The sequence below is a fragment of the Anser brachyrhynchus genome (genome assembly GCF_964034855.1).
Source record: "Anser brachyrhynchus genome assembly, chromosome: 7".
Classification (NCBI taxonomy): Eukaryota; Metazoa; Chordata; class Aves; order Anseriformes; family Anatidae; genus Anser; species Anser brachyrhynchus.
The window spans coordinates 35,770,471-35,779,960 of NC_137701.1; the positions used below are offsets into that span (position 1 = coordinate 35,770,471).

At 42.2% G+C, this 9,490-nt stretch overlaps 1 long non-coding RNA gene across 4 annotated transcripts; it reads left to right on the top strand.

Annotated features, from left to right (window-relative positions):
* Positions 1-5,998: 5,998 nt before the first annotated feature.
* On the top strand, positions 5,999-9,289 carry LOC308197768. 4 transcript variants are annotated; one of them, XR_013953261.1, is made up of 4 exons: positions 6,052-6,852; positions 7,003-7,123; positions 7,438-7,570; positions 7,967-9,289. It is a non-coding gene; the product is annotated as an uncharacterized lncRNA (long non-coding RNA). The 4 variants fall into 4 exon arrangements; XR_013953263.1 differs by lacking the exon at positions 7,003-7,123 and having other exon boundaries at positions 7,967-8,187; positions 8,286-9,289; XR_013953260.1 differs by lacking the exons at positions 6,052-6,852; positions 7,003-7,123 and adding an exon at positions 5,999-6,033.
* The last annotated feature ends 201 nt before the right edge of the window (positions 9,290-9,490 follow it).

Sequence of the window (9,490 nt, forward strand, 5' to 3'; positions counted from 1 at the left end):
AATCTCTTCCACTGACTTGATCAGCAGCTGCAGTGTTTTTCCTATATGCTGCTGATCCGTTCCTGTGCCTATACCCGTTTTTGCTTTGTTTGTTTGTGTCAGAGACAGAAATTCAACCTCCCAGCTTTATGCTCCTCTTCTGGTACCAATAAAGGCTCCATGTTGCCTCCAGCTCACCACTTGCCACAGATATCCCTTTCCTACTCTCTTTTTGGAAAGGTTAATGGAGCATCTCTTTGTCTTAGACTTCTGTTATACACCGTGCAACTAATTCAGCCAGAACCGTGGGGTTTAGGGCAAACAGATGACTTTACTCACTGGCTCGTTTCATCTTTCTAGTGATGCCTTTTTTGCTGGCAGCTTCAAAGGCATCTTAGTGGATAAACTGTCTGACCTACAAAAAGACGTACAAAGAGAATCCCCTTCTCAATTAATTCTTGTGCTCCAAATTCATACTCAGATTTGTTTCTGAGCAGCTTTCATTTCTGTTAATCAGCTAAGACAGTTTTAGTTCCCTTGAGTTGCTGCTTGGCTGCAGATCTCCTCCCAAACTGTGCTTCTCCCTGTCATTTTAGGAAGCGTTGCTGCTGAAAAAGGCAGAGGCCTGGACTTCAGCTGAACTGAACCAACATATCTCCACCAAAGGAAATTCTTTCAAATTCAAGTTAAGGCAGGTTTGTGCCACCCAAAACTCTTGTTCCTAAATGTTACAGAGACAGCAAGCATGTACCTTGCTGCCTAAAGACCTGGTCCAAATGCTGTTTAAATGCTCTTAAATTCCTCGGCATTTTACAATTACAACTACACCGAGGAAGAAAACTTCTCTATTCCTTCCTACCAAAGATCCTATGGTAAGTTTGTGCTTTGGGGAAAGTAGCTGAATGTAATCAGTAATGTTGACAGCGTGTGGGGAAGATAAGCCTCGTTGCTGCTGTCTTACAGACGAGAAAGCAGAGGCTGAGAGAAGTTTCACCCAAGGCCATGAGGGGAATTGAAAGCGGAGCTGGGAGAAGATCTGTATCTGCTCAGAGCACTGGGCTGCGTCTGTATTTCTGATGGGTGAAAAGGAAGGCGTGGGGTTCACAGACAAGATCTGTGTATGTGTTAGAAAAAACACCAATGCTCAAAACTACAGTCATCGGACCATAACCTGCACTGCTTACCCAGAGCATCTGAAACCAGTAGATAGAGATTTGAACCAAGAAGCAAAGCCATGAAACCAACTCTTCTTGTTCCAGGATCCCCGGGACCCCCATGTCTTTAGGTCACCCCCTGGGGCCTCTTCAGCCCCAGCAGCAGCTGCAGCACATCTGGAAGTAGAAAACTTCAATTTGGAGGCCCAACTACTAATTTATGAGCCTAACTTTAGCCAAACAGTCTTGACAGTCCTGGCCTCTGCCTTTAATGTTATTAGTATTCTGGAGGGTCTATTGATGATTTCATGCCAAATCAACTTTGGCACATTACAGCGATTTGTCTGAAATCCAGCAAAAGAGCTCTCCTAATAATTCAGCTCTCAGACTCCGCAATGCTGCCGGGAAGGTAATGTGTGTCTGCATAGGTGCCCTCAATCTGCTCTAAAACATTTCAGAAATATTTTACTGGAATTTAAAGCATTTTAACACTTACATTTTCTTTTAAGACTTTGCCATTTGTTTTAACTCTGAGTACTTATTTGTTTGCTTCAAGATAATTTTAAAATAAATAAATAACCCCAAAAATTACCTATAAGAAAAAGGTCTTTCATCTTGAACTTAAAATTTTCAAGCTATGTTCTTTATGTAGCTCTAGTTGTGTGTACAACAATGCACGTGACACTGTCAAAAAGTACATTAGCAAAGTAGACTTGAACCATTTGGTGTTAGCAAGGCAAAGCGTTTATCTTTCCACCAGAGCAATGATGGTGCACAAATAAGATAGAGACGATGTAGTTTATCAGTGTCCTTTGTGGAGTATGTATCATCTCCTTCCAAAATATTCTAACCTTTCACCCTAAATCTGGATTTATATAAATGTGACAACCCAAACCTTTTGCATTAGTAAATTATATATCTCTGAGTTGAAGGATAATATTAGCTGAATACAGAAAAGGTTATGTACACCTTTTTCAAGGCTGTGAAAAGAAGAAATATAGTTTCTCCCACCTTTGTGCTTTGGGTGAGGTGGGTTCAGAGGTCTAGTAAAAACTGACAATTGGGAATACTAAAAAGCATAAAGTTTAGTTGCTCTCTGGGTTTGATGCATATATTCTTAGCGGTCACTGATTTTATTTGTTGAAGGATATCAGATATTTCAGTTAGCAAAGAAACAGACAGGGATGCTAAATATCTCGAAACAGGAACCAACCATCACCTGAACTGCCAGCTCACTTAAATGAGCATAAATTGCAGCAGGGAGACAGAGCTGTCCAGGGTCCATCCAAAACAGGGCCACCCAAAGCTAGCCATAAAGCAAAAAGGGAAATAAGCATTTCTGCCTCTTTGCATGATTCGTCCCCATTATAGAGTTTACCATCCATCCCTCTTTACAGGTGTTAGGGCCCCAGGACCAGCTGATGGCCTTGGGTCCATCACAGTCCAGCCAGCTGCACGAAATGACCGCCGGGTGCAGGTGAAGCCACCTTCCTCCCTCGCCTCGCTGGCCACTGGGCATGCACCAGGCACCAGAAATACCTCAACAAGGGACATAGAATTTAACCCCCAGAGCCTCCAGCACGGTGCGAGACTCTTCTGGTAACAGACCCTGAATGCAAATGTGCGTTACAGAAATAAATGCTGTATATGGGAAAAAATAAATATCTTTCACCCAGCTTTACATTATGCAGGATGGTCAAGGAGACTTTTGCAAGAGGACTAAAGATAATGTCCCAGAAATGAAAAACACATTTTTCTTGCTCTAGGTAAATATTACTGACATGCATGGGCAGCTTTTACAGTTCTGGCACATTGCTTCGATCTTTTCTTTCCCACCATGTGAACAAATGTTTGTTTGCTTCAAGTTCAGGGCAGGTTTTCTGGGGCAAAATCCATCCAGATGGTCACCAGACAAAAGGAGGACTCTCAGATTTCTCCAAACACTTTTTTAAACCAAAGAAATTGTTTTCTACAATGCTCTTCACTGATGATGCCTTCTCTGCTTTTGCTCACGACGTTGATGGAATAAGCTGCTTTTGTTGATTAAAGCTCTTGAATCCTATAGGCAGTTTAAATCCTATCAAAAGGTTCATCTTTTCAGATGTTCTTTTTAAGTTCTTTAACTATATTTTCTGAATTCTCCTTACTATTTCAATCCCCATAGCTAAGCCTTTCACACTACCTTTATTAGTTCCTGGAAATGACACGAGTGCCGTACGCAGTACACATTTACTTCAAATTAATATCTATATTATTGTTATAAATGTATCACACATGGTGACCCAAAATCACACTCTTTATGTACTGCACACATACTAGATGTGTAGATAGATGTTTGATGAATGTTACATAAACTATTCCTGGTTTTATTTCTTAAAAAAATAAAAAAAAATCACCCTAGCCTTTAACCCCAAAATTTCAGCTTCCATCCTCTATACTGTTTAAAATACTGAATTTTTTCAGGCCCAATGTTCTTTCCTCTTGTTTCACAAAGAATCACTTCCATGGATACTGGTGATGCTCGATTTGCAGCAGGCTTACTTCTCTTGGAAACTATGCACTGCTTTTATCCAGAAGCAAAACATAACAGGTGAGATCTACCATGTAGTACATGAGCAAAGTATTGATCCCTCTAAAAAAGGAAAATCCTCAGCTGTTATTAGCCCAAACCTACTGCTTAAAACAGGAGGGTCTTCATCACAACCCAGGTCTCTGTGTTCTCAATTGTTATGCACAGCCCCCTGTTGTAGGGAGCTTTGTAACGCACACCAGGGTGTTGCAGAGCAGGGGATGGTCTGAGGGAAGGTGGAGGAGTTTTGCCCTCTGTAGCATCCACATAGCATCCTCCATAGCTGTTTGCACAGGGATGCAACTGTGAACATGCCCAGGAGGGCAAACAGAAAGAACAGCATCCCACAAATGGCAAAGCATCATGGATGGGACCAGCGGGAGGGTGGAGGTGGGCTGTCAGTGTACAAGAGTTGATGTATGCTGAAATGTGCAGAAAGGGAAACTCCATCCCTGGGAACGTCCTTGGAGAAAGCAAGAGCAAGCCAGCACAGCAATGTGGTAGGTGGATCAAAGAAGATGAAGCTGATGGATGTGGTGTGCTCGTGGCAGTGAAATGGGGGCAGGAAATATCAGACAGATGTTCTTAAAGTTCTGCTGCTAATTATTGCACAGGTCATGTTGTTTATGACTAGAAAAGCCGCTTTGACAATGGTTTTCTCTTCACACCCTATTCAGTAATTAGCATGCATTATCATATCCTAGGGTGCATCAAACACAGCTTCGCTAGTTGGTCGAGGGAAGTGACTGTGCCACTCTACTCTGCGCTGGTGCGGCCTCACCTCAAGTACTGTGTGCAGTTCTGGGCACCACAGTACAAAAAGGATGTAAACCTGTTGGAGAGTGTCCAGAAAAGGGCTACAGAGATGGTGAAGGGCCTAGAGGGGACGACATATGAGGAGCGGTTGAGGTCACTTGGCCTGTTCAGCCTGGAAAAAAGGAGGCTGAGGGGAGACCTCATTGCAATATACAGCTTCCTCACGAGGGGGAGTGGAGGGGCAGGCGCCGACCTATTCTCTTTAGTCCCCAGTGATAGGACCCGTGGGAATGGTGTCAAGCTGAGGCAGGGGAGGTTTAGGCTGGATATCAGGAAGAGGTTCTTCACCGAGAGGGCTGTCACACACTGGAGCAGGCTCCTAGGGAAGCAGTCACTGCACCAAGCCTGTTGGGGTTTAAGAAGCGGTTGGACTGTGCACTTAGTCACATGGTCTGAACTTTTGGGTAGACCTGTGTGGTGCCAGGAGTTGGACTCAATGATCCTTATGGGTCCCTTCCAACTCAAGATATTCTATGATTCTATAATATCATACCTATAATCTGCTGCAGGCTCAAAAGTAGCCTGTGCCTCAGGTACTGTTTTATGCCTTTGCTCTTGTTACTACATCCTTGTAAGTCTTCAAAAGTGAAATTAAATTATCCCATACAGAAGAAACACCATACAGTAGAAACTTCAGTTGTTAGGACCTGAATTCTCACTGAAACCAAAGGCAGGTATCTTACTGATTAAAGAAGCTTTAATCTAGCCTGGTTTGTTTACTAATGAAGGACCGTGAAAGAGACACATGTCCTTGTATCTGAAGAGAAGGTGAAGGAACAGCTAGTGCAAGGAACACAAAAATGAGTTGTGCCAGAATAATATGTGGTTGTGTCTGAGCTTGGAGACTGCAACCATCTTTGAACTTCCAGATCTAGAGGAACACTTTGGCTGCAGTCTAAGGGCCCTGTGTACATAAGCTCCCCAAAGACAGCCAATCCCATGACCTGCCAGAAAACAGCAATGTAAGCATGTAACCAAATTAAAGCCAAAACTTTCAGCCCAGTCCTTGACCTGAATAGTGAGTGAGGATCCGGATCCCGGCATTTATACGTGATAGTTTCTATGCAGCCAAAGTAAATACTGTAGTCAGAGGTCATGGGGTCAGATTTTGAAAAGTCCTGCATAAAGAAGAGATCTCAGAAAAAGCAAATTTAAATAATATTAATGTCAAGAAAAGTAATTCTGATTGCTATATTCTTTATCTGTCATGACTAGACAGATGAAAATCTATGATAGCAATTTTGCCTTTAAGGTCATTTTCTTTTTTCTTTCATTTATTTATTTTTATTTTTTAACAGGCTCTGTACTAATTTTCCTCACAGAATGACTAACAGAAATATGACCCTTGTGCACCTTTTGTAGTTAATTCATTAGGTCAACTCTAACCACTAAGCCTCTTGTCAAGTTATTTCTATTAGTGATAAGGAGCAATTAACCTTAAAACATTGAAGCCAGGTAGATGAGCCTATTCCACAAGGTCTCTTGGCTCCACCCTTGTTAGGTGAAACCTGCCAGGTGTGGATCATTTGACCTTTGCCATATAGGAAGCTTGAGGAGTTAGGGGAGGTTTGCTCCCCAGGGGAGTCTGAGTCTTGGGTTATCTAGGGTCCTTTTTTTGTAGTCTACAGCTTCCTCACGAGGAGGAGTGGCGGGGAAAGCACCGATCTGTTCTCTTTAGTCACTAGTGATAGGACCTGCAGGAATGGAGTCAAGCTGAGGCAGGGGAGGTTTAGTCTAGGTTTAAGCTGTTGAAGTTTAAGAAGCGGTTGGACTGTGCACTTAGTCACATGTTCTGAATTTTTGGGTAGACCTGTGTGGTGCCAGGAGTTGGACTCAATGATCCTTATGGGTCCCTTCCAACTTGGGATATTCTACGGTTCTATGTTTTTTTAGTGAGCTATAGAAAAATCCCATGTTTTTTTTTGGTATGATTAATACTGTCTTTGTAATTTCTTGAGATTATATTCCTCAGAGCCAGGTTTTGATGTGCTGGAAAATGTGAGATGTTTAAATAGCTATTATATCTCACTTGGCCAACATGCTTGGTACAATATGCTACATATGGCTTATATTTAGTGTAAGAAGCAGCAGGTGCCCATGAGGGTGAGCTGGATCCAGAACCCATTCAGCAGGCCATGTGGGATCTGGCCACCATCAAGTCAACTAAAGGACTTGAAACACCCAGCTTCAAACTCCTGCTCCATCATTGTGTGTAACCTCAAGGAGCACAAAAAGCCTTTCTCTGCTAAAATTAAATGGGGAAAATATGCTTTCCTACTTTACGTAGTCCTGAGGATGAATTCCTGAAAGCTGCTGAGGTGCTCAGATCCTAAGGTAACAGAGGCAATATAGGTACAAGAGATTGATAGTCTTTCCATTAACTTTGGATGAGACCTTATAGGCATTGTGCATTTTTTGTTATGTTCAGAGTAAGCAATTATCATTACTTCCATCTGTTCTTCTTCTGCCTGTGTCCTTTAAAAGTTACGGCAAAGGCTGACAAGGCAGAAAGGCTGTATGACTCAGAAATAAAGAAAATGAAATGAAACCCCCTACCAAAGTGTGTCTGGAAGAGTATAACACATTCCCAGAACTGTGTTACCTGGTGAGCAAAAAATATATGTAGATAGTATCAAGCCTGAATTTTTTGCAAATTATTTTGTGAACTGTCATGATGAATGTCTTTGGGACTTGATGGCACCTCCCTGCTAGCATGTTCATCCAGCAGCATGAATAATTTTTAAAAGAATTAGACTACTTTCGACTAGTGGCATGTTTTAGTTTTCAAAACTTTTATTTTACAGTCTTCCAGGCCTGGGTCAGAAATGGACAGTGTCATTGTCTGTTTGGGAGGACTTACACAAAAGACTTGTTACAGGTATAGAAAGTTAATCTCACAGAATGATCCTTTCTGCCTAGAGAAATATTGCTCCCCCAGAGCAATGCCTGGAGATGTGGTAAAGAGCCTATGGACTCATGTGAGAGTGGACACCCAGCAGTGTATGAGCTCAGCTGCAGCAGAACCTGGAGTAGCATCTTTCTATGAGAAGAAGTAAGGTAGATTGATAATAAGATACTGGCATCACCTCTGAAGAGATTAAAAATAAAAAAAAGGGATAACTTTAAAATTTCTGTCTTAATTATCAGAATTCACATAAACATTGCCCCTTCCTTAAATTCTGTTTAGTTAGTGCCAAATATCCTGCTAAACCTTCTCCTTAAATCTAAAGTCCCAAGTGCTGAGGAAAATAAAGGTTGTTGCCTATATTAGTTCTCAGTTGTTCTGCTTGCAAGAAGGTTTATAAAATGATGTTTTGAGATGTTTTAAACACAGCTCCATTGGTCTGACTACAGTCAGAGACTTGGAAATATGATCAATGCTTAGAAATAAATTCACATTCACTGCTTATGAACCTAGACAATGATTATTTTTATACTGCATTCTCAGCAAGCTTTGGTATCACTCGGGTATCAGAGGAAAACACCACCTCCAGCAAGCGTCCTGGGAAGGCTGTCAAAACAGCACTTGCAGCTGGTGCAAAGGAGGTAGTGAGATGATGACTGAGGAGTTACTCATTCTTTGTCAGAGGTTCCATGGCTCCTTTTGGGAAGTGGACAACTGCTTTTCCAGATCTACACAGCAGAAAATCATTGCTGGTGTAAAGTCAGGTGAGAGGCAGGGGGCTCAGGAGAGCTTTGTAAACCTGGAGCAGCACTGGCTGGGCACTTGAGTGTTTGTTTTTGTTTTTTTTTTTTAAACGAAGCAGGTGGGAGCAAGGAGGAATAGCTCATATTTCTTCCAGAGTGAATTCAGGGGGTCTGTGTGATGGTCCTTCCTGTTCCTAACCGGGCAGTGGGGACCAAGTGCTTCCAAAGGACCAGATACCACCATGGTGGCTTTCAAATCATTTTCAGTCTCACAGGCCCAGCCCAAAGAGGGAAAGTGCTGCCGACTGCCTGGATTGTTATCAGGAGAGAAACAAATAGAAATTTGCACCTGATCCTGTAAGGCTGCTCTTAAGTCCCTGTTGCTCTCCTTGCTCAATGAGTGTGTGTACAACCCGTTGGTGCCCATGGGAGGGCAGATTTCTTGGGGGCATCCTCTGTTTCTGTTGCAAATGTTCAGCTTTAGCTTCCCAACGAACCGGTTGGCAGCCAAAGTGTTAAAACTATGTATTCAGTACTAGCAACCGTGGTTAAGAGAGAAATGTCCATTTGAAAATGTATTTCCATCTATGTGGGATAGGGCCGTGTGTCTGGAATGTTATTGAGGTTAATTAGAAAAATTATCTCATCAGAACAAAAAAATCAGGTGAGCGGAGTCTTTCTGCCTGAGACACGCTAATCTCTCCCAGCTCGGTTTCAAGAGCAACCACGATCCATCAAAGTCATTCCCTGTGCAGTCCCTTGGGGATATCTGAAGTTTAGCCAAGTGTGGCAGGACTTGCATCACACCTGCAGTATTCATGAAAAGGGGTGTATAAACAGCTTCCTCCAGTGATGCGCAATAGAAAACATAAATCTGTGTGCTTAAATACTGTTGTCCCTATTTGAGAAGATTCTTATATATTCTTTTTCTCTGTTTGTGAACACCTCCCCTAAGTTAAAAAGAAGTAATGACTGTTCTCTGTGTCATTTGCTGTTCGATTGTTCCCACGCAATGTTTGCTTGCATTCTTTTTAATTTTTTTTCCTCTAATAAAATAAGACCCATAGACAGGCAGCACAGTCAATAACAGGTGCATGTCTGTCAGAGTGGCTTTCAAAAGGAACGCTAATGATAGCATAGCAACTTTACTTGCCTGTGTTTCACCCCACTAGATTTCGTTTGCTTTTCTCAAGGGGGTGGTCACTGGCACTCGTACATCACCAGTTGTTCTGGCCACTGATTTTGAAATGTTCATCATCTCTTTTAGCAAGTTTTTTTTGGTCAAAAAGCATGATTCGTTGCTCAGCTCTCACGCAAATAGGGT